The 27,494-nt window shown below is 40.2% G+C and overlaps 1 protein-coding gene across 5 annotated transcripts in view; it reads left to right on the top strand.

Annotated features, from left to right (window-relative positions):
* The window catches only part of TCF20 (transcription factor 20), a 471,396-nt gene that overhangs the window by 122,510 nt on the left and 321,392 nt on the right, over positions 1-27,494 (top strand). For all 5 annotated transcript variants that reach the window (XM_033935171.1, XM_033935172.1, XM_033935166.1 and 2 more), the window contains exon 2: positions 12,245-12,341. The gene's annotated coding sequence lies outside the window, so the exon portion shown is untranslated. The remainder of the gene's footprint in view (positions 1-12,244; positions 12,342-27,494) is intronic.

Raw genomic sequence — 27,494 nt, 5'->3', positions numbered from 1 at the left:
ATTTGTAGTATTTTGAATGTTCCTTAAACTTGTTAAGGTTGGACAAAGTAGGATTAGTTTGCCATTTATGTTCTAGGGAGCGTAACTAGCGTTTAAGAAGAAGCAAAGAGGAGTTAAACCAGGGATTCTTTTGGTTTTTTTGAAGAAATAGTACGGGTAGTAATTGGAGCTAATTTGTCAAGTAAGGAACAACAAGCATTGTCCCAGATCTTTAATTGTTTATCTGGATCTTCTGAATCAAAGGTGCCATAGACCAGTAGCATCCATCCCATTTTTCGTAAAAATAATGGAAGGTTTAGTACAAATCCAACTGATGAACTACCTAGATAAGTTCTCGCTGTTACATGAAACCCAATCAGGCTTCAGACCGCTGTTTAGCACGGAGATGGTGATTGCAGCGATCCTAGATTACATACGCAACCTATTCAGCAAAGGCCACAAAGCCTTAGTCATGCAATTCGACATGAGCTCGGCCTTCGACTTGGTAGACCACGAAAAATTACTACAATGCCTAGACGCAATCGGCATCGGAGGCGAGGTGCTGGACTGGTTTCGAGGATTCCTTACGACCCGCACCTATCAAGTGCGCTCCAATTGTAACCTCTCTAAAATATGGAGAAATCCATCAGGCGTTCCACAGGGGTCCCCACTATCCCCACTACTCTTCAACGTCTACATAGCTTCACTGGGTACGCAGCTGACACAGCGAGGTGTAAAAGTATTTAGTTATGCAGACGACTTCACAATCATTATCCCGTTTAATACATCGCCCTCCGAAATCACCCCAACAGCAACTGAAGCACTAAACATGATGGAACAATGGACCACAGACTTCAAACTGAAGCTCAATTCAGAGAAAACGAAATTCTTTATAGCCTCGCCACAGGCACATAACACGACAAAATCACTACACATTAACAATCTTAAATACCCTATTCAACCAACGATGAAGGTCCTGGGAGTAATGCTGGACCAAGGTCTAACCATGAAAGACCATATAGACTCCCTAATCAAAAAAGGGTTTTTCACCCTCTGGAAACTTAGGTCTATTAAGGCTTACTTCCACACTTCAGCCTTCAGAATTCTAGTACAATCCCTTATACTAAGCCACCTGGATTATTGCAACATCACCCATCTGACAATCCCCCAGAAGCAAATGCAAAGATTACAACTCATACAAAACGCAGCAGTCAGGATGATTTTTGGGTTGAAGAAGTACGACCACATAACCCCTTCCTACAGACTCCTACACTGGCTGCCGATGAAGGCATGCACGAAGTTCAAGCTAGGATGTCTCTGTTTCAAGGTATTAAACGGTCTAGCCCCTAAATACATCACAGACCTCTTCTCATTCCCAACCAACAGACATGAAAGAAAAACACACCTGAAATTTGTCTCCCCACCGGCTAGAGGGTGTAAATATAAGAGATACCATCAACAACTGTTATCGTACCAAGCAGCCACATGGGGCAAAGACTTAGAAAAAATAATTGCATATACAACCAATTATGGTGAATTTAGGAAACACCTAAAAACATACCTGTTCTTGAAATACTTAGATAACGAACCAGAACATCAGCCCCCTTTATAATACCACAACATACCCAAATCATTAAATTATAAACCCCAACCCAATCACCAACCATGAACACTATATTCAATTTAAGGAACATTTCTAATCATGTGTAAGCAGCACGGCACACAAACTGCTGTTAATATTTATTAATGTTGGAACTACCAGATGTACAATGTTATACCCTTTAATCCGCTGTATGTACAGTCTCTCTTTATTGTAACTACAGTTTATCTATATTGTAACTACAGTTTCTCTATATTGTAAACCACTCCTCTTTATTGTAAACCGCCTAGAAGTCGCAAGATAGTTGGCGGTATATAAAAATAAAGTTATTATTATTATTATCAAGTTGGAGTGAGAGAGGAGATAGCTCTTCTTTTAGATTATCATAGTCTCTGGAAGAGATAATTAAAGGAGGAACTGGGTTAGAGGGGGTAGAAAGGAGACAAGAGGTAGAGATAAAGTAGTGATCCGACCATGGTACTTGAAGTAGCTGTGGACTTGAAAAGCTGGATTTATGAAATATAGAAATAAAGATCATATCGGGTGTATGACTCTTTGAATGGGTAGCATGAGAAATCAGTGGGCGGAAGTTAAGATCCTTTAGATGATTGAGGAAGTCCTGACTCATTGTATAATTGTGGCTATTGAAATGAATATTAAAGTCACCCAATATTATAGGAAATTGAATTTGAGTAGCAAAAATCAAAAATTAAAGACAGAGTTTGAACAATGCTATTTTGGTCAATAGGAGGTAGAATGTAGAGTAGGAGTAAATCTATTATTGGCTTGACATGGATTTTGCAATGAATAGTTTCGATGGCAGTTGTTAAAGATAGTCTATCAGTGCTCACTGTGAGAGAGGATTTAATGATGATGGCTGATCCGTCCTTTTTCTTGACACAGTGGTTGAAAACATAAGAGTAACCAGGTGGGCTTGCAAAGGATAAATATGCCTCATCGCCATTACTTAGCTAGGTTTCAACGATGCAGAGGATATCGAGGGAGTTATGAGTGATTAGATCTTTAAGAATGTGATGTTTATTGCGGATGGATCTTGAATTTATAAGGCCTATTTTCAATTGTTTTTGTGGCGCGTGATTGAGACTTGAGTGAATGGGGGAAGGAAGTCTTTAATTTGGACATCAGTCAATTGAGGAGGACAAATTAAGTCAGTTCCAACCAGGGGACCTTGATTTGTATTGTACAACTGACTGTACATTGTACAGGGTGGGCCACAGAAAAGTAGCCTGCCTCTAATACCGGTGCCAGAAAGATGGTGTTCTCCCTGAAACAGCGTATAGTGATTGTGAAAGGTGCATAGTTGTGAATGAGGACCACTTTCATCATCTGTTGTGACTTCTGGGTAAGTGAATAAAAACAATCCTCTTGCTCGTTCATCTTGTCATACTGTTGCTGGAGGCGGGCTACTTTTCCATTACCCACCCTGTATAATGTTTGCATTGTTTATCTTTTATCCTGCAACTTAAAATCATTCTGTAAGTTCTCCATGTTCTGCATGGGCTCTTTGTGTTGTAAATCGCCTTGAACCTATATAGATATAGTATGATCCATAAATAATAGATTAGATTGGATCTATGAATAATTAAGCAAAAATAAAGCAAAAACCTTTTTGATATGCTCACACTCCATTTGTATGGCTCTTAGAGTTCTACTAGGGTACCTTTACCCCTAATCCTGTCCCTCAGCCACACTACCACTCCTGCTCTTTCCTTCATAGTCCCACCCCCTTTCAGTCTTTCCTCACTTCTGTAGAAGAGCTGATGTGGAAGAGAGTGCCTTTGCTGTGTAGGGAAAGCTATAGTAGTTCAAACTGATAATCCCTGGCAAGGCTCAAGCAGAGGGCAGTGTGGGCCTGTTGAGTAGAGTGTTGCATAGGGATAGAAATTTCACCCATCCATGCCCATCCTCAATGAAATCTAACCCATACCCACCTGTACCCATGAAGATCCATTTCATCCCCATAATTAGTCTCCTTCATCGCCACCCATACAGTCTTGCTCGTAGCCCTCTGTTTACTCCCATCCATAACATCCTTCCATAATTTTGGATAAGATACAAGGATAAGACAAAATTTTTCCTTGTTGTCGTGAAACATTTAAGGGGAACGGTTAATCAGCTAACTGGGATGATGGGCACAGGAGTAGGGTTAAGGATTGAAGGCTATATCAAAAAGGTGGGTTTTCAGTCTGCTTTTAAACAAGGGAAGGGGCTTGGTTGACAAACTCAGGTAATTTATTTCAGGCATAGGGGCAGTTAGACGAAAGGAACGAAGACTGGAATTGGCAGCGGAGGAGAAGGGTTCAGCTAAGAGTGGCTTATCTGAGGAATGGAGTTCTCTGGGAGGTATATAAGGAGAGAGAAGAGAGGAGAGATATTGAGGGGCAGCAGAATGAATACACTTGTAGGTCAGCAGTAGGAGCTTGAACTGTATGCGATGACAGAGAGGGAGCCAGTGAAGTGACTTAAGGAGAGGGGCAACATGAGTGTAGCAAGATTGGTAGAAAATGGGTCGTGCAACAGAGTTTTGCATAGATTGCAAGGGGGAGAGGCGACATTGCGGGAGACCAGTTAGAAGTAGATTGCAGTAATCTAAGTGTGAGCTTACAAGAGCACGGACAAGGGTCCGGGTAGTGTGCTCGGAGAGGAAGGGGTGAATTTTGGTAATATTGAATTGATAGAAGCGACAGGTCTTATCAGCTTGTTGGATGTGTGTAGAAAATGAGAGGTCGGAATCGAAGATGACCCCAAGGTTGTGAGCAGAGGAGACCGGAACAATAACAGTAGAATTTGCCGAGATGAAGAAAGGAGGAGATATAAGGAGCGCAGATATAAACTAACACAGTGTGTGAACGGGTGGCAAATCGCTTTCGCTATGAAAACCTCACCAAAATTTGGGGCTATATTATAACGGGTATCTCGCTGTGAATATCAAAATAAAACTGTAGCTATGTAATATATGAAAAAACAATTGACTTACTGTTGGGTTATTCCATACGAAGGAGTCCTTTTATCAAGTGCGCGTCGGACATTTCATCACGCGCTAACCCCTACGACCGGCTAAAAAACTAACATCTGCTCAATGCAGGCGTTAGCGGCTAGCGCAGCAGGCAGTTTAACACGCGGTTTTACGCGCATTAAACCCCTACCGCAGCTTGATAAAGGACCCCCAAGTGATCTAAAATAAAAAAAAGCTTCCCACCATTATGTATCAGATTTTGTTCAAAATTTTATGAAGAACTAGCATAGCATAAAGTTTTCCGAAAGTAGATTCTTAGTAGATTCAATAGTCACTGAGCTAGACCCCCTTGTTTTACTGGGTGCTGGTAGCACCACAGCAATAAATAAAATGTCATTTTTAGCTGCTCATAAAGCTGACAATAATTGATGAAAAATACTAATTTTTGGCAGACCAGCACAACTTTTTATGCTAGTTTTAGTGATGCTAGTATGAGCATCATGCCCACTTAAAAAATTTGCTCAAAGTATGCCTTAAAACTTGTCGCAGTTTGTCGTGACAGATTTTGACCAGTTTATCAGCTGCTGCTGTAGCTCCAGAGCAAAAGTAGATACAGACTTTAGATTTTTTTATCATAGATTATATCCTTGCACTGGACACTACACTGTCAAATTTGCAGTAATTCAGTATGAGCATTGTCAATAGTCAGGGTCAAATATGAATCTTTTTCTAACTAGTTCCATCTGAAAGATGAAATATTACTCTACAAGATTTATATTTGTTTTGTAATGCAACCCTTATTGAAATATAAATTCACTTAAAAGTGTGGGATATTTTATGTGCACAGCCCATGATATAAACATATCTCAAGGCTAGAAAATTTATATGAAATAAATGTGGTGTGGTATTGGTCCATGGTAGCTTTGCCACTACTGGTTTCCAAATGAGCAAAACCAGTATCCCATCGCCATAGGGGCAATGCCCAGTAGCCATGCAACAACAGCCATGGTAGGTTTCTTTTCCACAGGATCCCAAGCCTATTTGCAGGAAAAATTATATGGCACTTTGATATAGGGAGGCAAAGTTATATCTTCTTCAGTCTGACATCTGTAACCTAAAAATCGAAGAACACAATCTGAATCATATCTTGGCACAGGTTCAAAAATTTTAAAAATACCTCACTAAAACACGATCCACAGTTCAGGCTGGTTTTAGAAGAGGTCGAGGAACAAAAGACATTATTGCCGGTGTTAGATGGATATTGGAGAAGAGCAAAGAATACCAAAAGCCCCTATACTTTTGCTTCATCTCCTATAAGAAAGCTTTTGACTGTGTGGATTAGTGATAAAACTATGGAGAATTCTAGCACAAATGGGAGTACCCAAACACATAACTTAGCTAATAAAGAGCCTCTACAAAAAGTCAAGAAGCTGCAGTGAGAACAGAACATGGCAATACTGATTGGTTTCCAATAAAACGTGGCATCAGGCAAGGATGCATCTTGTCACCTTACCTGTTCAACCTTTACGGTGAAGCCATTTACAAATTTTTTTTTTTTTAAATTATATTCTTTATTGATTTTCAAAACATTCAACAGTATAATAACAGATAATTTTACAAAGAATAATTCAAGTAAAAGCACACACATCTTTCAGAATACATGTACATCTAGTTCCCCCCCACCTTAACCAACTTAATATCTGTATCAATATAATATATACCTATCCCCCCACCCAACCTCCCCACCCAAAGGGCAAAAATCAATAATTAGTCCTTACAAAATTTTGTCAATGGGTCCCAAATCTCCCTAAATTTTCTGCAGTGTCCATGTTGCAGGGCAATCATACGTTCCAGCCTGAATGTATGGCATAATGATTCCCACCAGAAGATGGAAGAGCATTGGTTTCAAAGTTGGTAGTGGCCACAATATAAACAATCTGCACTATGCAGATGATACAGCGTTCATCACCAGCAGCAAAGACATGCTGTATCTACTGAGAGAAGTCAAAGCCGAGTTATAACATGGGATTAGACTGAATATAAACAAGATAAAGATCATGAACACAGAAAATGTTGAAGATTTTGAGTTTGAAGGTGATTGAATAGAAGTTGTAAAGGATTTCAATCTCCTGGGCTCTTTTGTAAACAAAGAAGCAACTAATAGGGAAGAAATACTCCGCAGAATAGCACTGGGTTGCTCTTCAATGAATTCTTTTGACAAAGTATTCAAAGGCAAGGAAATAATACTCCAAATGAAGATCAGACTTGTCCATGTACTCATTTTCTCAGTGATCAATTACGGATGTGAAAGCTGGACACTACGGAAACAAGACTGAAGACTGATTCATTTGAGCTTTGGTGCTGGAGAAGGATTTTACGCGTGTCGTGGACCACCAGAAGAACTAACAAATCGATTCTGGAAGAGATCAAACCGGCTATGTCACTCGAAGTTCAAATGAAGCAGTTACGACTGTTTTATTTTAGTCACACTGTTAGAAGAGAAAGATCATTGGAGAAGGACATTGTTTGGGAAGATCGAAGGAACCAGGTGAAGAGGGCGACCTGCAATCAGATGGCTGGACATAACCATGGGGATGACACTGGAGGACCTTGCCAGACTAACACAAAACCGATCAGTCTTTAGATCTGTAATTCATCAAGTTGCTAGGTCTCAAACACGAGTCGATGGCACCTAACTAAAGCATGTAAATGGAGCTAAAGCAATTAAAAAATGGCTAAAATGATTGGTAATAATGGGTTCAATAAGAGTTTCTTAAGCCTATTAGTTCTGAATGTACCTAGAAAAATATGAATGGTAGACAAATAAACCCAGCCTTCACTGGAGAATGAACAGCAAATGAAGCACAAAATATAGTACCAATCACTAAACTCACTCACCCCCAGAAGAAAACACATTACAACAATACTGTGGAACCTTTCGAAATCTTTGACAAGCATAAAGTAGTTAGAAATATAGTGGTACACAAAGATTTAATTACCTTAATTATGACTTCAAACACATAATGGGATTTTAGGAGGCATCTGAAAACTTACTTGTTTACCAAATACTTAGGTAATTAATCCATCTCATTCAATTTATTTTGTAAACCACATAGAACTTCACGGTCCTGTGGTATATAAGTAAATTGTAATGTAATGGTATTCAAATTATCAAATATAAATGTAAAATGCAAATATTGCATGTCAGACTGCTAAGCATTCCTAACTTTGAGGTGAATTTGTACATTAATGACAGTGGCATTGCAAAACCAAAAGGCATGTATCTTATAGAAAAAGTTTTTTTTAATTTCAAACAGTATTGCTTTTAGGAAGATATAGGCAGACGTTGTTTTTTAAAATTTTATAATTGACCCGGAAAACTGATGAATTTTCATTCCATGTGTTAAAAATGCCAAGTTTGAAGGAATGCTATGATGCAGCTATTCATGCAGAAGTGTTGCAAATCTTGAGTGTAGTGTCCAATGCAAGGAGGAGTGTGTGGCGTATTGGTTGGAGCTATAGCCTCAGCACCCTGGGGTTGTGGGTTCAAACCCTACGCTGCTCCTTGTGACCATGGGCAAGTCACTCAGTCCTCCATAGCCCCAGGTACATTAGATAAGCCCTCCGGGACAGATAGGGAAAATGCTTGAGTACCTGATTGTAAAACCGCTTAGATAACCTTGATAGGCGGTATATAAAAACCTAATAAACTTGAAACGAATCTATGCTAAAAATCTGAAGTCTGTATTTACTCTTGATCTGGAGATATTGCAGCTGATATACTGGTCAAAATCTGTTGCAACAAACCGACAAATTTTTGAGCACACTTTTGAGCAACATTTTCAGATGGGCTTTTGGATTCAGGACGCTCATACTAGCATCATTGCAACTAGCACAAAATGTTATGCTGGACTACCAAAAATTAGCACACTCGACCAATTATTCTCAATTTTTCAAGCAGCTAAAAATGACACTTTATTCATCACTGTGTACAATGCTGCTAACATTCAGATAGACAAGTGGATATAGCTCAGTTACTATTGCAGTTAGGAATCTAAAATCTTAGGAATATAGTCCCCTGACTATTCTATGTGCAAATTTTGAACAAAATCTGAACATTAGACCACTTGTCATGGAATGACCTGTGGTTCATGGAACAGTATAAAAAAGCAAGTTCTTTACTTCTGGTTGGTCCGTAGAGCAGTGCGGATACCAATGTAACGCTGATGTAAAATAGGGGTACCGTTGCCACGGTGAAAAAAACTACTTGAGTGAATAAACATGGCAAGATGAACTGATGAGGGAAACCTTCCCACTTATTTGGGACAGAATATGCCTAAGTAAAAGATATGACTAGAGTGAATTTCAAAATGTGTGCAGTAATCAAGTGTTATCTAAATAGAACATGATGGTGAGCAGTGATATGGAAAAGGAAAAAAATGTGCAAATGAGATCATGCAAAGTTATACTGTTTGTGAAGTACCAAAAATTAATTCATTCCATTTTATATACCATTCTCCCCGGGGAGCTCAGAACGGTTTTCATTAATTTATTCAGGTACTCAAGCATTTTTCCTTGTCTGTCCTGGTGGGATCAAAATCTATCTGGGGCAATGGGGGGATTAAGTGACTTGGCCAGGGTCACAAGGAGTAGCGTGGATTTGAACCCACAACCTCAGGGTGCTGAGGCTGAAGCTTTAACCACTGTGCCACACTCTTCCAGATAATACCAATAGATGCCTATAAGGGGCTAAAGATAAAAGAAACAATAAGGGGGAATTAATGGTAATAAAAGAATGAAATAAGATGTAAAAGAAAAATGAGTGAAAGAAAAAATAAAATATGATAATTTTAATAATAATAATAATAACTTTATTCTTCTATACCGCCACAATCTTGCGACTTCTAGGCGGTTTACAATCAAGAGAGCGCGACATTCAGCGAATTACAATATGCAGATAGTCAGAGGAAATACAGAGAGCAGAGACTTCAAGAAAGCAAGAATATAGAAATGCAATTTGTTGAGCAAGAGTATAAGATATACAGATTGGTAGGTAATGTCCGAGAGGACCTGTTTGGAATAAGCCGCATGTTTCAGAAAATACGGCAAAAAATTACGATAAGATAAAGATAACCGTTTATATGTATCACAGTACCATGAAATTCAAGTGGGCTAAGGAGAGGGGGGAGGGGGTAACGGTAGGAGGTTGGGGGGACCGTTATTGGGGAGAGAGAGGGGAGAGCGGGTCAATTGTTTAGGTATTTCAGGATCAGGTATGTTTTTAGGCGCTTCCTAAATTCCCCATAGGTAGTGGGCGAAAGCAGTTGATCTAGGTCTTTACCTCATAAGGCTGCTACCAAACATGGAAATACTTATGTAAACCCGTTCTGATTGGAACATAAAATATCTGGTTTGCAATGAAGAGACAAAACATAACAATATGCAATTACAATGAAACAATAAAACCAAAAGTACATAAATTAAGTACATATCACTGAATAAAGACTTAAAATTGTACAATGAAGGAACCATGTCTAAAATATCACATGAAATCAACCTTAACACAAGTGCCTTTCATTAATAGGCGAATGCCTTGATAAAGCTAAGATAATTCCTTTTATGTGAGTATGGCGTTCAAAAAAATTTGATGTCTTCAAGTTTCAAGTTTATTTTTAATTTGGTGAATCGCTTATTCAAATTTACTAAGCAAATTACAATAAAAAAAGATAAACATATATTTAGACATATCATTTAAAATTTAAAAATGATGGGTTAGACCGACAAACTTACAGACTAATTGATACATAAGGAATGGAGGGATAGAACTACATACAATTCAATGCTTTAAAGTAGAAAAAAGAACCATAGATGGAAAAAACATTAGGGAGGGAGTAGTATAACCTGGAGGGTAACTAATTTAAGGTTTGAGCATAATTTAAAGATTAAAATATTCTTTAAAAAGGAAACTTTTGTTAAAGTTATTTTTAAAACAGCTAAGATCATTTTCCTCTCTTATATATTGGGGCAAAGTGTTCCAAAGTTGCGGAGCCATCACCGAAAACATGTCATTCTTGAACTAGCCAGAATAGGAAGCATATTGGAAAATCTAAAAATAATATTGAGGATGAATGGGGTGTGAATCCCAACATTTATAACTATTGAATATGAACCAAAAGGAGTCAAATAGAACTAATGAACAAGATCTACCAAATAATTAGTTCCATTTGACTCTTTTTGGTTCATAATCAATAGTTATAAATGTTGGGAATCACACCCCATTCATCCTCAATATTATTTTTAGATTTTCCAATATGCTTCCTATTCTGGCTGGTTCAAGAATGACATTTTTTAGCTATGTTCTTTACAAGATATCAAATGTTTTGAATGCCATACTCGTATAAAAGGCATTATTTAGCTTTATCAAGGCAAGACAACTTTTTTTTATCATTTCATTTTTTTTTTTTCATATGATAAAAAAAGTTGAATTTGAAAGTCCAACTAAATGAATTATTTATTTTAAAATTTTCTGTTCTGCTTATAACCTAACCGGATTACAGTAATCACATACATAAATACAGAATAAAATAATAATAGTACATCTTTACAAACAATCAAACAGACTTGGCAGAAAACTAAAAATAAAGAACCTCTAGTCTAAAAGAATGCTCTAACTAACAAATGTGTTTTCAGAGATTTTTTTGAAAGACTTCAGATCTTGACATAGCCTCAATGAACCATTCAAAGCATTCTGTAACCAAGGACCAGCCACAGAAATTGCTGCCATCTTTTTTTTTTTTTTTTATAGTGTACCTCACGTGTATGCTCAAGTGATAACCTCATTGTTGACTGTGAGTGCAAGGAACAATTTGGTAAATATTTCCTTAAAACTTTGATTCAATACAAAAACATAACGGGCAACCGGTGTAGATGTTTCAACACTGGAGAGATATGTTGATAATGAGAAGCACCAGTGATCATCCTTGCATCTGTATTCTGTACCACTTGCAAAGCATGAATCTTAGAGTTAGCCATATCCAGAAATAATGCATTGCAGAAATCCAGTTTTGTAATAACAAAGACTTTGAATTACTATCTGAAAATCCAATTTATATCTGCTATCTATATTTTATACTATATTTGTCTATTTTTCAATAGTTGTTACTGAGGTGTTATTGCATATTTTAAGGTCATCTGCCTTGACCTCTTTGAAAACCCCCCAAATATAAATGATAATTAACATTTCCTCTGCTTATTATGTATTAAGATTATATTGTATTCACATGAAAAATGGATGGAAGAAATTGCATTACAATTAGTACTATTATTATGGGGGTGGGGTCGAGGGCAGAGCCTGGGCAGGGGTACTCGGTTGATATTTGTTAGGGGGTACTTGGCTTGAAGAAGTTGAGAAATACTGATGTAGAACATGGAAATCTGAAGGTAACCTCCATTCAGCTGCCTGTAAGTCTCTCAAACCAAGAGAGATCCGGCTGAAATATTTTGCATAATTTAGTTAATGTCCACCCAAAATTTTATTCAGTTTGGAGGAGGTCGAATGTGAATGATTTTCAAAATTGGCCAACTTGACATGGAATGACACTTTTTGGAATGAGGTGTCGTCAGTTAGCTTCAAGCTTCTTTCTGCTACATCCTGCCCTTGCTGACATTTCTTCTCATTTCCTTTACAGCTGGAAGTAACAAGAGAGAACTTTACCTGCGGGGATGCAACAGGCATCGAATATGAATTGCCGTGGCCACCAGTGATCAGAAGTACACCAGTGTGAGGTAAGATGAACTAATATCAGCTTAGACTAAGGGCTCCTTTTACTAAGCTACGTTAGCATTTTTAGCGCATGCAGCCTTTTAACGCGCGCTAAACCCACGCTACGCGGCTAGAACTAATGCCAGCTCAATGCTGGCGTTAAGGTCTAGCGCGTGGGGCAATTTAGCGCACTCTATTCCTCGCGTTAAAGCCCTAAACGTGGAAGGAGCCCTAAATTATTTAAGGTGACTTTTGGACCAGGTTTTACTTTTGATGCTAAAAGTCAGCTTTTTTTTTTTTTTTTACAGATTTGTAATGCATCAGTGTTTAGAAAAAAAATTCAGCTGTTGGAGCTTTTCGAGTTTTAGAATTTCATATAAAAGATATTCAACCTATAAATGGTTTATATGAAATCTGTCCACTTTCTCTACTGCTAAAAATACCTCTTGTTTTGCTGAGTTTGTTTGGTTGTCAGGACCTATTTTGCTTTAGCTGCAGCTGCTGCTCTGGGTTCTTGACTAACGGGGTGGCCTGGCTCTAGTGCCTGCTGTGTTGAAAAGACAAGCACTTAGGCTCTCTTTGTAGTTGGCTGATAGGAAGGAGCTTCATGCATGGAATGCCGGTGGCAAAAGCAACATTAGAGTAATGATCATAGGATTGATGTCCTTTTTCTGTGGAATTATCAGGTGGCTGTGAGAACAAAACCTAAAATTTAATTTTTTGAGAGCTGACAGCCTGGTGTAGAGATCATAGTTCTGATCTCTCACCCCCCCCCAAAAAAAAAAAAACACACACACCTTTCTTGTGAGCACTGTTGCTTTTGGGCAGATAAGGTGATAGGATTGCAGGTTCTGATGGCAGGATTAGTTGGAACACCATCTTTATATTGGTAACAGAGAAGGGGGGAAGGGAATTGGAACAGTTCTGAATACATTTGATGGTATGTATGTGTTTAGGGGCCTTAAGCCTTTGGCACGGAAGTTGGATCTTGCCCTTTAAAACCTTTACCTGTATGATTTAATTAACCTGTGACTGATGCAGTGTGTTTTATTGGAGAGTTTAAAGCAATATGTAGTTTGGCCAGGATTAAAGAAACCGTCCCTAGACATTGCTTTATCCAGCTCCTATCATCCAATTGCTATCATCTCTTTTTCTAAATAAGACTTTGGAAGTGATTATGTTGAGGACGCTGTGACATGAGATATGAGAACATGAAACCTTTGTGTAGACTGGAAAAAGTAGGACAGTCTGGACACACAGAAGGCTAGGAGGCAATTGCAAAGGTACATGGGGTTGGTTTTTTTTTTTTTTTTAACATTTCTATTCAGATTTTAATTTTATCTTTTTTTTATACTATTTTTTTTTGCTGGCTTTGCTGTCCCTTTCCTCCCCTTCCTGCTTTCAAACATTCTTCCTCCTTTTTTTCCCTCAATGTTACTGATAGCAGTCATAGATTCTCTGCTGGCTACGCATATTGGCGGCAGTGCCTGCTGTGGTGCTCTGCCGTTCTTTGGTCATAGCACAGCCAGATTTTCAGGTAGCTTGGAGCCCAGGTAAAAGGCTTCCACTTTCAAGGATGAAAACTTCAGGAGATAGGACTGTATCCCTCTGCATCTGACAAAATAAATATAATTTTATACTGTCCGAAGGATTAGCATGTTTTTCTAGTCCCCCCTCCCCCACTAAAAGCTGACAGCCAAAAAATTTCTCTATTGGGACACTTATTTTCCCCCTTCAGGATCACTGTTTGTCTCGGGTTTTATCTGTAATTTCTGGCACATGCTCTTCCTTAGTATTTTGGCTACTGGTTTGAGTGTGTGCGCGTGCGTGTGTTTAATGCCTAACCTCAGTGTAGCAATCACAGTGTGACCCTTTTCTCCAAAGGAGTCAATTGGGTTATGGAACTGAGAGGCTGATGTTCAAAGGTGCAATACAGATGTGCTCTCAACAGTAACGCAAAAAAATAGCTCAGCTATGCTCAATGCAAATTATATCTAAATTAAATGCACGGTTAAATTATGCTATTTAAACAGAAAGTAATTTGGAATGAGATCCAGATGTTCAATGAGGAGAGGTGATATTGTATTCATTGGCAAAAGGTTACTAGGGGCTTTTCATTTTACTGGATTGTCAGAAAGCTCTGTATTGAAATGAAGGTGGTCTCTTCCAGTGGCTTTGGGGTAGAGGGTGGCAGTATTCATGTTTTGCTTCAATATTTTTAGTGAATGGGGTTTACGAGGGGGTGCTTAAAAGTTCTCAGCCCAACCAGCTTCCTAAATTTTGAGCGTTATTTTGCCACTGTAGCCGAAGAGCGTTTGTTTTATTTTACAAAGTTCCAATTTTCAGAATCGTAATGCTATGTTTTGACATGGTTTCAGATCATTGATTGAACTAGGTCAATGAAAAGTGTGGAATTTTCAAGTGTGCTGTCATGAGGTTCCTATTCCTGCAGAAGAAAACTCCAAAGGAAATCTATGAATGTATGACAAATGCCCATCATACTCCACAGTGAAGAAGTGGCGTGCAAACTTTCAGGGTGGAGATTTCGAGACCGAAGATGCAGCAGGGTCTGGGAGGCCTCAAATGGTGTCAACTTCTGAAATTGTTTTGTTTTTTTTAATTGAATTTTAAATGCAACAATGTATAACAATAAAACAGTTTTTTTTTAATACAATAATATATATTTTTTTAAAAAAACAAGAATGCATAGCAATAAAACAGTTTTTAAAAAAAATACGATTATTAAAAAAAAAAAAAAAAAAACCCCAAACAAACAAGGATGCATAACAATAATACAGTATTACAAAACAAAACTTTAAAAAAAAACCCAAAACAGCTGCATACAATCGAAACACAATAGGGTCAATTAGAGTTATCATTAAAAACTTTACAAAACTTATCTAGAGGGGCCCATGTTCTAGTAAAACTAGCAATATTATTTTGTTTGATTGCTATTATTTCCTCATACTTCCTAATGACGCACAGATGGTTCTACCATTCAAGAAAATTAATCTTAGAGTTATCTTTCCAGTTGCATATAATTTGATGAATGGTTAATGCAATCATGGAATTAAAATTTTTTAAAATGATGTTGGTAATGAGACCTCTGGGTTTGAGGAGCACAATATGATTGATTTATAAGACAAAGGCAACAGATTATTATTCATATGCAATATTGCTTGAATTCTGGACCAAATACTCGACCAATACATTTTCATGTTGGGGTATATGTAAAAGAAGATGCAAGAAATTGTTGATCATGTCCATGACCTGATTTTGGCAGATCAGCGAATATCGGCTAAAACAATTGCTGTGACACTGCAGTTATTCAGGGAATGTTTTTGGTGCCAAGTGGGTGCTCAAATGTTTGAATGCTGATGAAAAAATATGCTGAGTGGATACTTCCAAGTTGATTTTGCAGCATTTTCAGTGAGCTGATACCAATTTTTTGATTTTCGAATGATTCAGAGGTGATTGCAGTAATGAAGCAGTATTTCAGTGACCAGACACTTCCAGAGTATTTTTTGGAAGGGCTACAGAAACTTCAGACATGTTGTGTCAAATGTGTTGAACTTGGGAGTGAATATATGGAATAACTTGTAAGTTTCACGGCTCCACGTCATTCCCTTCTTGGTTGGGTTGAGAACTTTTAAGCACCCCCTCGTATAGTCCACAGGCATGAATCACTTTGTTCCATTGTCAGGTCTGGAAATTTATTAAGCAGGAAAAACAAGTGGGAGAAATTCTTTCTAGGAGTGTCTTTATCTGGGACCCTGTAAAGCCACGATTTCAATTGAACTTGTTACCTGATTGCCGATTCTATCTGGCACTAAAAAAGTCTATTCTATTACCTGCATAGGGGGCTTTGTTACTTCCTATAAGAAAGCTGCGCTTCTGTTGTGCGCGCCGCAGGGCGTGGCCAGAGGGGCATGCCCTGCTCCTTGGGAACTCCTTTGGGGGTACAAGGAGTGAAAATCTAAGGTATTTTATATTTTGTTAATTATTTGGAATGGGAAAACATAAAGCAAAAAAAAAATAAATAAATTCTACACTTCTCCCTCCATATTCACGGAGGTTAGGGGCAGAGCCGGCCCATGAATATTGAAAAATCGCAAGTAATTTTTAGGGCCGGTTTTGACCCACCCCCGCCTCCCTTCTGAGTCCCGGACTTTCCCCAGACCTTACCTGGTGGTCTAGCGGCAACGCAGGGCAGGATCTATTGTCGTACGCTCCTGCCCCATGCAGAGTCATCATCAAAATGGCTGCCGTGAATTCCTGTTGTAGTCTCGAGACTACAATGAGAACTCACGGCAGCCATTTTGATGACTACTATGCATGGGGCAGGAGCTTAGGGTGCTAGATCCTGCCTGTGTTGCCGCTAGACCACCAGGTAAAGTCTGGGGAAGGATGCAGTATTTCTTTTTTAAATCACGAATAACCAAATCTGTGGGTACTGAAACTGCGGATTCGGAGGGAGAAGTGTACACCAGTTTCTGTTGGGCCTAGGGTGATCTAAATCTCAACCAAAATTTGGTTTCTCCATTAGAGGTTTCATTATCTTCCCCCTCATCCACTAGGACTTTGTGATAATGAGACCATATTAGAAGGTCCTTTGTCAGAAACAGGAACTCAAAAGGGAACTACAAGGCACTTCAAAACTGTACTTTACTAAATCAACTCAAGCGGTTGCTTTGTTGGTTTCACAATTGATTGTTCCTGTAGCTAAAGATAAGCAACATATTACCATTAATAATAAGAATAACAGTTTATATACCGAAGGACCGAAAAGTTCTATGCGGTTTGCAATGATTAAAAATGCTACAAATTGAGTAGAACTAACAAAGTTAAAAACTAGTGACTAACAGCTCTTGAGATCAGTTATTGTAGAAAGATTGTACAAATTAGCTACCTAAGTACTTCAGGAACAGATATGTTTTTAGATGTCTCCTAAATTCCACATAAGTAGTAAGCATAAGCAATTGTTCCATATCTTTACCCCATAATGCTGCCTGATGTGAGAAAAGATGTTGATGATGTCTTTTAAATTTACATTCTCTAACCGGTGGAGTAACAAAATTCAAGTGTGAGCTTCTTTTAAGTCTATTGGTTGAGAAAGAGAAAAGGTCAGTTATATATTTAGGGGCTAAACCGAATATTACCGTAAAGCAAAAACATCCAAACTTAAACTTCACACATGCCTCCATCGGCACGGTAGGAAGGAGTTACATGGTCGAACTTCTTCAACCCAAAAATCAGCCTAACCGCCACATTTTGCACCAGTTGTAATCGCTACATATTCTTCTGGGAAATTGCTAGATAGGCGATATTACAGTAATCAAATTGGCTCAGTATAAGAGATTGTACCAAAATTCTAAATGATGAAGCATCAAAATATGCTCTAGTGGAGTGGTTCCCAACCCTGTCCTGGAGGACCACCAGCCAGTCAGGTTTTCAGAATAGCCCTAATGAATATGCATGGAACAGATTTGTATGCCTGCCACCTCCATGATAGGGGAAATCTCTCTTATGCATATTTATTAGGGCTATCCTGAAAACCTGACTGGCTGGTGGTCCTCCAGGACAGGGTTGGGAACCACTGCTCTAATGGACCAAAGCTTCCAGAGAGTAAAAAAAACCCTTTCTAACCAGAGTCCACCTGGTCTTTCATGGTTAGACCCTGGTCCAGTATTACACCCAAAACCTTCATAGTAGATTGAATAGGGTAACTAAGTTTATTGATGCACAGTGATGTTTTATTATCAAGTGGGTGTGATGAAGCTACAAAGAATTTTGTTTTTTTCTGAATTAAGCTTCATTCTAAATTCAGTCACTATTAAAGATTTATGGGATCTTAATCAAAGGATGGAAGGGATGTTAAGAACTGTTTTTTCTCAGAATAAGAACTTTTCACAAGAAGAAGTTGAAAAATTTGTTAATGTGGTTTCTAATCTTTCCTTATTGGATAAACATTGTAACATAGTAGAGTCTTAGATTTCAGATGTACAAGCTGTTTCAGCTTCAGCAATTAAAGAATCTTGTAATATACATTTTAAAATGGAAATGCTTGAGAATGCTGATAGAGCTAGAAACTTGAGATTTGTTAATTTTCCTATTATATATTTGCTTTCACCTGAGATCCTTTTGAGAAAATACATCAAAGATTCTAGGTATGGAAAATGTTGGTACTCTCTCTTTTTTGAAATGTTGTTATTGTATCTTCTAGAAAAAAGCTCCCAGGAGAACAAGAACAAGGGGTTGTTTGGTTTCTTCAGAACTAGATTTAACTGCTTTTTTAGAGGATTCTCAAGATATAATTCAGACGTCAATTCTTTTGATAACTTGCCTTAATGAAAATGTCAAATCTTTGATAATGAAATTTTATTTTAAAAAAGAAAGATGGAATCGTCTGAGGAACTAAAGTGATGTTATTTCCTGATATAGCTAGGGCAGAGATCTCAAATTCCCTCCTTTAGGGCCGCAATCCAGTCGGGTTTTCAGGATTTCCCCAATGAATATGCATTGAAAGCAGAGCATGCACATAGATCTCATGCATATTCATTAGGGAAATCCTGAAAACCCAACTGGATTGCGGCCCTCAAGGAGGGACTTTGAGACCCCTGAGCTAGGGCAACTTAGTTGAGGTGGAAGGCTTTTTTAGCCTTGAAGCTAGAGCAATGGTCCCCAACCCTGTCTTGGAGGACCACCAGGCCAATCGGGTTTTCAGGATAGTCCTAATGAATATGCATGGAGCAGTTTGCATGACTACACGTCCATTATATGCAAATCTCTCTCATGCATATTCATTTGGGCTAGCCTGAAAACCCGATTGGCCTGGTGGTCCTCCAGGACAGGGTTGAGGCCAATGGCCTAGAGTATTGGCCCTGAAATCTACGTTTTTTTCTTAAATTTCCTTGTAAATGTTTAGTAAATTTTCAGAATGATTGTTATCCCAGGACAAGCAGGAACATATTCTCTACATGTGGGTGACGTCACTGACGGAGCCCCCTAGCAGACGTTTTCGCAAGCAGACTTGCTTGGAAACCTTCAAGCTTGCGATTGGCCCGCGCGTGCCCCTCCTGCTTGGTCTAAGGCATGCGTCTCCTTAGCGTGTCCTCAGTTTTCCGCGGAGCTAGAAGCACTGCTCCCTCTCTTCGCGCGATCTCGTTGTCCCTCTTGCACAGTGGCTTGTTTGGTTAGTGTCAGTTGAGTCATTGTGCCTGCGTCTTTGTTTTCCTTTCTTTTTGGGGGTTTTTTCCCCCAGTTCGTATATTTTTGACCGGGTTACCCGGTCTTACTCTGGCCGCCTGGCCTCGTGGGGCCGCGGCCGTATTTTTTCTTATGTCTCGGCCTCGTTCCGGATTTTAAAACTGTACTAAGTGCAACCGGGTTATCTCAGTCACTGACCCTCATCGTTGGTGTGTGGCGTGCCTTGGTGCAGAGCACTGCGCTGAGTCGTATCCCCTTTGTGCGACTTTGCAACCGCAGGCTCTTCGTAGGAGGGTGGCCAAGATTCTCTGACACTTTGGCCACATGGATCCTGCGGGACAGGACTCAAGCTCGACCTTGACACCCTCGTTGGATTCCTCGGCCTCGAAGTCTCCGTCGGCCTCAAAGGCTCCGGCCTCGGCCCCTACTGCTACTCCGGCCTCGGGTAAATCTCCTCTTTCCTCCTCAGGTGTGCTGGCAAAGAAGCCTACCTCGGAGTCTCATGTCGGTGCCGCCTCGTCGGCGTCTTCGAGACATCACTCTAAGCGTGCCTCCTCGCTTAGGGAATACTCTTCCTCGAGGTCGCCCCTGAAGGAGCGCAGTGCTACACCTTAGACCCAACCACCTTTGGTCTTGGTGCCTATGTTCGAGGACATGCTTAAGGCTATTCTTACCACGCAGCTTTCCTCGGTGGTGAGCCAACTGGTCCCGATTTCGACGCCTCTGACCTCGGTCTCGACCCAGTCTCGATCTGACCAGCCTGAGCGTCTCCTTGTATCTCGAGGCCATTCCCGCAAGACTTGCCAGGTTCCCTCGAGCGATTCTTCTTCCCCCGAGTCACCTGTGACTTTTCAGGGATCAAGACTAGGGAGCCGTTTTTCCCCTGCTACTATGTCGAGGTTTGTCCCTCCTAAAAAGCCCCGGTCTTCTCCGCCCTTTCGGGGCAGGTCTCCGACTGCAAAGCCTTCCAGGCACATGCTTGTCCTCGAGTTGGACTCTAGTTTGTATTCCCCATCGAGACAGCTACCAGCCTCTAAGGGGTCTTCTTCGAAACCGGTGGAGGAATTTTCCTTTGCCCCGTCTTCTCCGAGGCTTTGCCAGCTACTTCCTCGGACCCCAGGGTCTTCCCCGGCCCACCTTGCACGGGGTCGTTCCTCGACACCCCCCAGACACTTTAGTCAGGCCTCATTTGGTCTCCCATTCACGGGACTCCGAGGCCCCGGCTTACTATTCGAGGGAAATTTCTCCCTCTTTCTCCCTCAGGAGTCTGAGTCTTCTTCTCGAAACTCCTCCTTTGCTCGTTTCATCTCTGACATGTGTAGGGCCTTAAAACTGGACCTCCAGTCTGAGTCCCGTTATATCCAGGAATATCTGGCAGAAATGGGTGTTGATTATCCGCCCTGTGAGGCGCTGCGCTTGCCATTGCACCAGGTTCTCCGGCAAACTTTTCTCCGGAACCTGGAGACCCCCCTATGCGGTCACGGTCATTCCCTCCAAGTTGGAGTCCCGTTACTGGACGATCCCGGTAAAGGGTTTTGAAAGTTCTCAGCTTTCTCATCAATCCTTGGTGGTTGAGTCTTCCTTGAAGAAGTCCAACCCCTCTAAGGTTTACGCTGCCATCCCTCCAAGCCGGGAGGGCCGTACAATGGACAAGTTTGGATGCCGTCTTTACCAAAACTCAATGATGGCGAATTGCATCCTTAACTATAACTTTATCTTCACGTCCTATCTCCGGTTCTGTGTAGACGCCCTCCGCTCGTTCTGGAAGGACATACTGGATTTTCGGCGTCAGGAGTTTTGTCTCCTCGAGGAGACCCTCTCCCAGCTCCGCCTCTATATGTTTCAGGCGGCCTACGAGGGTCACGGCCTTTGCGGTTGCCTCGCTTGGCTCCGCATTGTGGATATGGATCCGAATCTACAGGATCGTCTTGCCAATCTCCCGTGTGTGGGTCATGAGCTCTTCGATGATTCCATCGAAGCGGCCACCAAGCGCCTATCGGACCATGAACAGTCCTTCGCTTCTCTGGTGAAACTTAAACCGTAATACAAAATTCCTCTCCGTAGGTACCCACAGAAATCTACGCCTGCCTTCTCTCGGCCTCCTTTAAAGGGGCCACAGCAGCAGCAATGTCAAACTAAGACCCAGCCACCGGCTCCGGCGAAGACTGGGCCGTCCTTTTGACAATTACAGTCTGAGCCTTCAGGCTCCCTTCTTCCTGGAGCCTTCCTCCCTCCCCATCGGGGGTCGTCTCCATCATTTCTATGCCCAGTGGGAAAGTCTTACCACCGACAGTTGGGTGCTTTTTATCATCCGGAAAGGATACTCCCTTCACTTCAGTCATGTACCCCCGGACCTGCCTCCAAGAGAGTTTCTTTCTGCTCTGTCTCAGTTGCCTCTCCTTTTGGAAAGCTAATCACCATAAGAACAGAGGTAAGATTATTAGAAAGGGCTTGGAGGAAAGAACAGAAGCAGGAACGCTACCTCAAGTAGAGGAGGAAGGTACAACAATACAAACAGACTGTAACCGAGGCCAAAAAAATCATTCTATGATATTCTGGTAAATTTGACAGTTCTTACAAGTGTCTCTAGTGCTGCCCGATTTCTGATTTGAATCGGTTCATTGTTAAGAAAAACTGGACTCACCGATTTGGCCCCGAGACCTGTTCAGGCTTCCCTCTGCCGCTGCCCACCGGAGTCATTCCCATCTAATGTAACTTCTTGTTTTGCGAAACCAGAAGTTACATCAGAAGAAACGAAAGGACTTCGTGCAGATCGGCGCCGGCAGCATAAAAGGAAATATTTGTATTTTTGGCTGGCTCTCTCCTTTCTCCTTCGCGCAATTCTCCTCTCCTCCCCGCGATTCCACATCCACAGTACGTATATGAATCGGGCAGGGGGGCTAGGGAAACTGAGAATTGGCATAGGGGTTGGGGAAACTTTGGGGATGATTTGCTTTGGGGAAGCTGTGAATCAATGTTTCTAACTAATTTTACAGCTATGTTATAGTTTGGATCTCAGACATCCAAACCACGGACAACTCAAAAGTCTGTTGGTTATCACTGGATGGTGGTATCTTTCGTTGATCCTAAAAACCTTCTTTTATTTTTAAATTGTTCTTAAAATATCTTCAGTGAAATAAATAATTTTAAAGCCTTTGGCTGAAAAAAATATATTTAGCTGTGTCTCGCCCTCTTTTGTTTTTTGTTAGGAAACTAATGTAACTAATATCTCCTTCCTCCCTCCTGTAAGCAAGTCTTTGTTCTTCGTTTATATTAGGTCTGGCTCACTGATAATTTTGTTTTAAACCTACTTTGTTTTGCTTTTTTTAAATTTGTATGTACAGTACACTGCCTAGACTGGTAGATAGGCGGTATATCAAAATAAAATTAAATTGGAAACCAGTGCCTTCCAGTATTTCAAATAAGTGTCTTCATGTATAGCAGACCTCTTGTTCACACAATAACAGGAATTCTTTCCAGTCACTTTTGCGGCTGGATCAAGGCAGACCACAATTTGTCTTGATTCATATAACTCTTTGAAAATATCACTTGGCTTTGCTCTGCAAAGAGTGCAAAATAAGTCTTCATTTCCTTTTTCTGAAAATAGGCGAGAGAGACATTTTGGGAATGCCTGTTGCAAATGGTAAGTCATGTAGAAAAATCATTATTCATGTAGCTGATCAGGACATTGCAACTCTATAGCCCAGTGTTTCTCAACCTTTTCAAACCAAGTACCCCTAAGCCTAACAAATACCAACCGAGTGCCTCAGACCCACCCAAACTCCGCCCCTGACTCCACCCTATAATAATACTCATTGTAATGCAATTTCTTCCATCCATTTTTCATATACCCTCTCCCCGAAGCCGCTCCAAAGCCTGCCTACCCCCCATGCTGACCAGCTGCCACCCACCCGCTCCATTTAATTACCTTCTGCCATCCTCCGAAGCCACACTGAAGCCTGCCTGCCCCCAAGCTGACCCGCTGTCGATTCTTCCTCTCCCCCCCCAGTCTGCTGCCCGCACGCTAAATTTAATTACAGCCCCGCTGGTGCCACAACTACAGGGAGGGAAGGGTCAGGTGTGTGCAGTGATTGCACGCCGCCGGCCCACAAGCCTTCCCCCCGATGCCAATTCTGACATCATAGAGAAGGTCTGTGCTGCTTGGCTGGCCCGGACCTTCTCTCCAATGTCAGAATTGGCATTGGGGGGAAGGCTTGTGGGTCGGCGGCATGCAATCGCTGCACGCGCCTGGCCCGTCCCTTCCTGTAGTTGTGGCACCAGCAGGGCTGTAATTAAATGTAGCAGGCGGAGGGTGAGTGGACAGCGGTCAGCCTGCGTACCCCCTAGGGTATGCGTACCGTGCGTTGATAAACCCTACTATAGCCTGATAGTGCCATTAGATAATGGTTTGTTGTTGGCATGTTAGCCTTCTGCGCTGATCATTTTTCTTATGATGTGAACGATATATGACATCAGTTCCTTGGCAATTGTTTTTTCTTTAGCAGTCTTCTGTGCCATTAAGTGGGTTGAAACTATACGTGTTTTATCAGCAGTTGTGAATTTCATTATTGGTTTAGTACCCAGCAGTTCTTTGGCATTTCTCCCATTTTCAGAGAAAAAAATTTCCTCTTATAGAATTAGCAACAAAGACAGATTTTTAAAAAAAGTACTCGTGTTCTTTGCTTCTTTTTGTTTGTGAGCCAACTACTGTATGAGTTAGAAAATACATTTCATATACAGTATTTGAAAATGTACATATGTGTACCCCTCCCCCCCAACAAAATCAGCCACCTGGTATGACTCAGATTTACAGTGGATATGATTAACTGTTATGCTGGAAGCAGTTTCATAGCTCAGGAGTCCAGTTGCCTGATTCTATGGTTAGAAGCCTACATCCTTTTGAACATTTTCTCTTCATCATTCACACTTGGCAGTGAAATTTGAAGAGTTTTGAAAGCTTGTTTTAACACTTTGTGTGGGGCAGAAATTACACATTGTAAATGAGGTATGTTTCTACTTCCAGTGGAAATTCAAATCCTATAGTAGTATTTGAATTTCCTCAAACTGTGGCAGGTATGTGGTAGTTGTATAATACTTTTATTTTATTTTCAATTTTTTGGGGTGTTAGAATACAGGAAAACCCTATCTCTTGTTGAACTGATTGAAGGCAGTTCTCTAGTTTCATGCTTGAAATTTTATTCTGAAATTGAATTAAAAATTATATTCTCTGTTTTTACATTGTGCATTTTGCAGCATTTCCTGTTCTTTGTTGTTTCCCTGTTGAAATAGCTGTATTAAAATGTAAATTCTGTAAAGTGCAATTGTATTTCATAACCTGTGAATGTGTTCATTTCCGCCAGTTTCAGCTGGTGTGAAGGTGTGACACAATGCATTGCACCACCAAAATAGCTCAGAACACGTCAGGTCTCAATGAGCGGTTGCTTTTAGTTCTTATTGGTCATGTTTTTATTTTTGTTTTTCAGTTTCATATGTATCGTGTAGTTAACTTTGCATGTACATCTCTGGTTCTCGATGTGAATACCTTTGCATGGTTCACAGCATAGGGCAAGCATTATAGCAGGCTTAGATGGGCAAAGGCTTTTTTTTTTCCTGTGATCATGCTTCTACCCTTTCTCTGCCAGCCAAAATTCATGTTTTGTGTATATGTGTATTTTATAAATCCATTCAAATAAGCTTAATAAAAAAGAAAGAATTTTAAAGTAGTGCCGTTTTCCACAAACCACTAAACAAAATTCACTGCTTCATATATTTAATTGTACACATCTAATTTGTTTTCTTGTATTGGGACCTCAGTGACGTTCACCACACCGATAGGATCATAGACATCAGCTCGTCATCAGCTCCCATGATTCTTTTAAAAACTTTTTCATAAGTTCTTGTCATTCATTTCATTATAGTATGTATATTTTATAATAGCAAAAATATTTACTTATCTTTTTAAAATTAATGAATCAAAGTTGAGCAGGGGATTTAACGACCGACGTGACTCATATTTCGTTGAAGCACTGTTTCAAGGTCTGTCCTCTACAATATAAAAAAAAATAAGTTTAGAATATTCCTGTAAACTATTTCTCAACACACATATCACCTTCCAGCTCATTACTCGCATAGTGCAAGATGGGGGCAGCATTTTCTTTAGTGGTTTTATTCATTAATTCAAAAAACAGCCAACTCGTTCTTAACCAATAAAAATGCTCCCTGTCAAACTAATGTCATCCATTCCATTTCTGTATTTAGCCCCAACGGGCTAACAGTATTCAATTTAAAAATCCAATTTTGTCCTTTATAATTTAGTATACTTTCATAATTACCTCCCTCCCACCCTACTATAACTTAATCACTCTCCATTTAAGCTCTGAAACAAGTTCTCCAACCAATGTTGGACTAATGGTGCTTGAATATTAGCTGTTTACAATCCTTGATTTATGAGAATTCAATCTAAGACAAATCTGATGACTACTCTGCTCTACATATACCAACTTACAGGGGCAAATAACAATGTAAATTATGTTCTTACTCAAATGTGAAGTAGCACTTTTTGCTTCGTCAGTCTTATTTATTGAAGCAGGCCTTTCCAAAGCCTGTCTTCTATCTTTGGTAACTTCTGCTCCAAAATGGGTGCATTTAGATCCTCAAGATTGGTCTTTACAAATGTTTACTGTACAGTACAATATAAATGTTTTGTATTTAGCAAACACCGTGAAGTTCATTGTAGATTACACTCAAGAAAAACAGGGCAACCCCTGGCAAAAGAAGCATCAGCAACCCAGTTAACGACTTTCGACTAGAAACAATTTCAAGACTTTTCAAGTAGTTTTGTATTTTTCCGGTTATATAATGTTATTGAATTCCAACAGGTGCTTTAATTAAAAGAAAGAAAAAGTTTAATGTACAGTAAGGATGCCTTTACAACATAACCTCTTAGGGTCTGGAAAGTGTAAGTCATAGTATTGTGCAGTATATCTGTCTTAGGGCCTTTAGATATATCTATGAATTTCAATATATACCAAGATACTCTTCCATAGATGAAACTGTTCACTATGATATTTAGAATAAATTGAGCTCATGCTTCAACAAGTAGCCAATATAAATCTATAAGAAGTGGAATAATTCTGTCCTGCCTCTGAGCTGAATAAGAGTCATTCCATGTCAAGTGGACCAGGATTCCACGCTCAACATCCTCCAAATTGAACAAAATTTTATGTTGATGTTCCCTAAGGCCTCAAACAAAACCATGTAAAACTTTTTGGCTAGGTCTTTATTGGTTTGAGACTTACAGGCAGCTGAATGGAGGTTACCTTCAGAGTGCCATACTTCGCATAACACAGCCATTTTGTCCGGGTGCTGCAGGCCAACAAAACCTGTCAGGGGACTGAAGTTTTTTGGATTAGTACAACCTTTGGTACTAAGTTCCTGTGCAAAGTTTGAAACCTAACAGGTGCATGCCTTACTGTTTATGTGCCAACAAACTATGTGAAAAATGTTACAATAAGAAAAGAAAGGGCTATTTTAACTCGTCATTGCTCCATAACTGGACCAGTAGTCGTGGCCCATGACATAAGTCTAAGGTTTGCACTAGGAAACTTTATAGCTCCATGGAAGCAAAAATAAAACATGACATCACATCTTTGTCATTAGAATGCAAATTTTCACCATTTTGGGGTGCAAATATCTCTTATGTGACTGCGCACCTTCCCTCTCTTAAGTTTCTTTACTAACACGCTGCGAAGGGAAGAGAGGGAGATTCTCGGGCCGCTGAAGGGTGGTGAGGTGGCGAAAAGGAAGGGTGGATGCTGCGGGGATGGGGCTGTGAAGGGGACGGCGGGGACGGGGATGGTAGTCCGGTGACGGGCACAGATTTTTACCCCGTGTCATTCTCTAGTGTACAAGTGTTGCATTTCTAAAATATAAAATGCACATACCTTTAAGGGCTGCCCACACTATTCAGA

The sequence above is a fragment of the Geotrypetes seraphini genome, chromosome 2, assembly GCF_902459505.1.
Source record: "Geotrypetes seraphini chromosome 2, aGeoSer1.1, whole genome shotgun sequence".
In the NCBI taxonomy this organism is placed as follows: domain Eukaryota; kingdom Metazoa; phylum Chordata; class Amphibia; order Gymnophiona; family Dermophiidae; genus Geotrypetes; species Geotrypetes seraphini.
The sequence above is the reverse complement of the archived record's forward strand: the minus strand, read 5'-3'. Positions and strand labels throughout refer to the sequence as shown.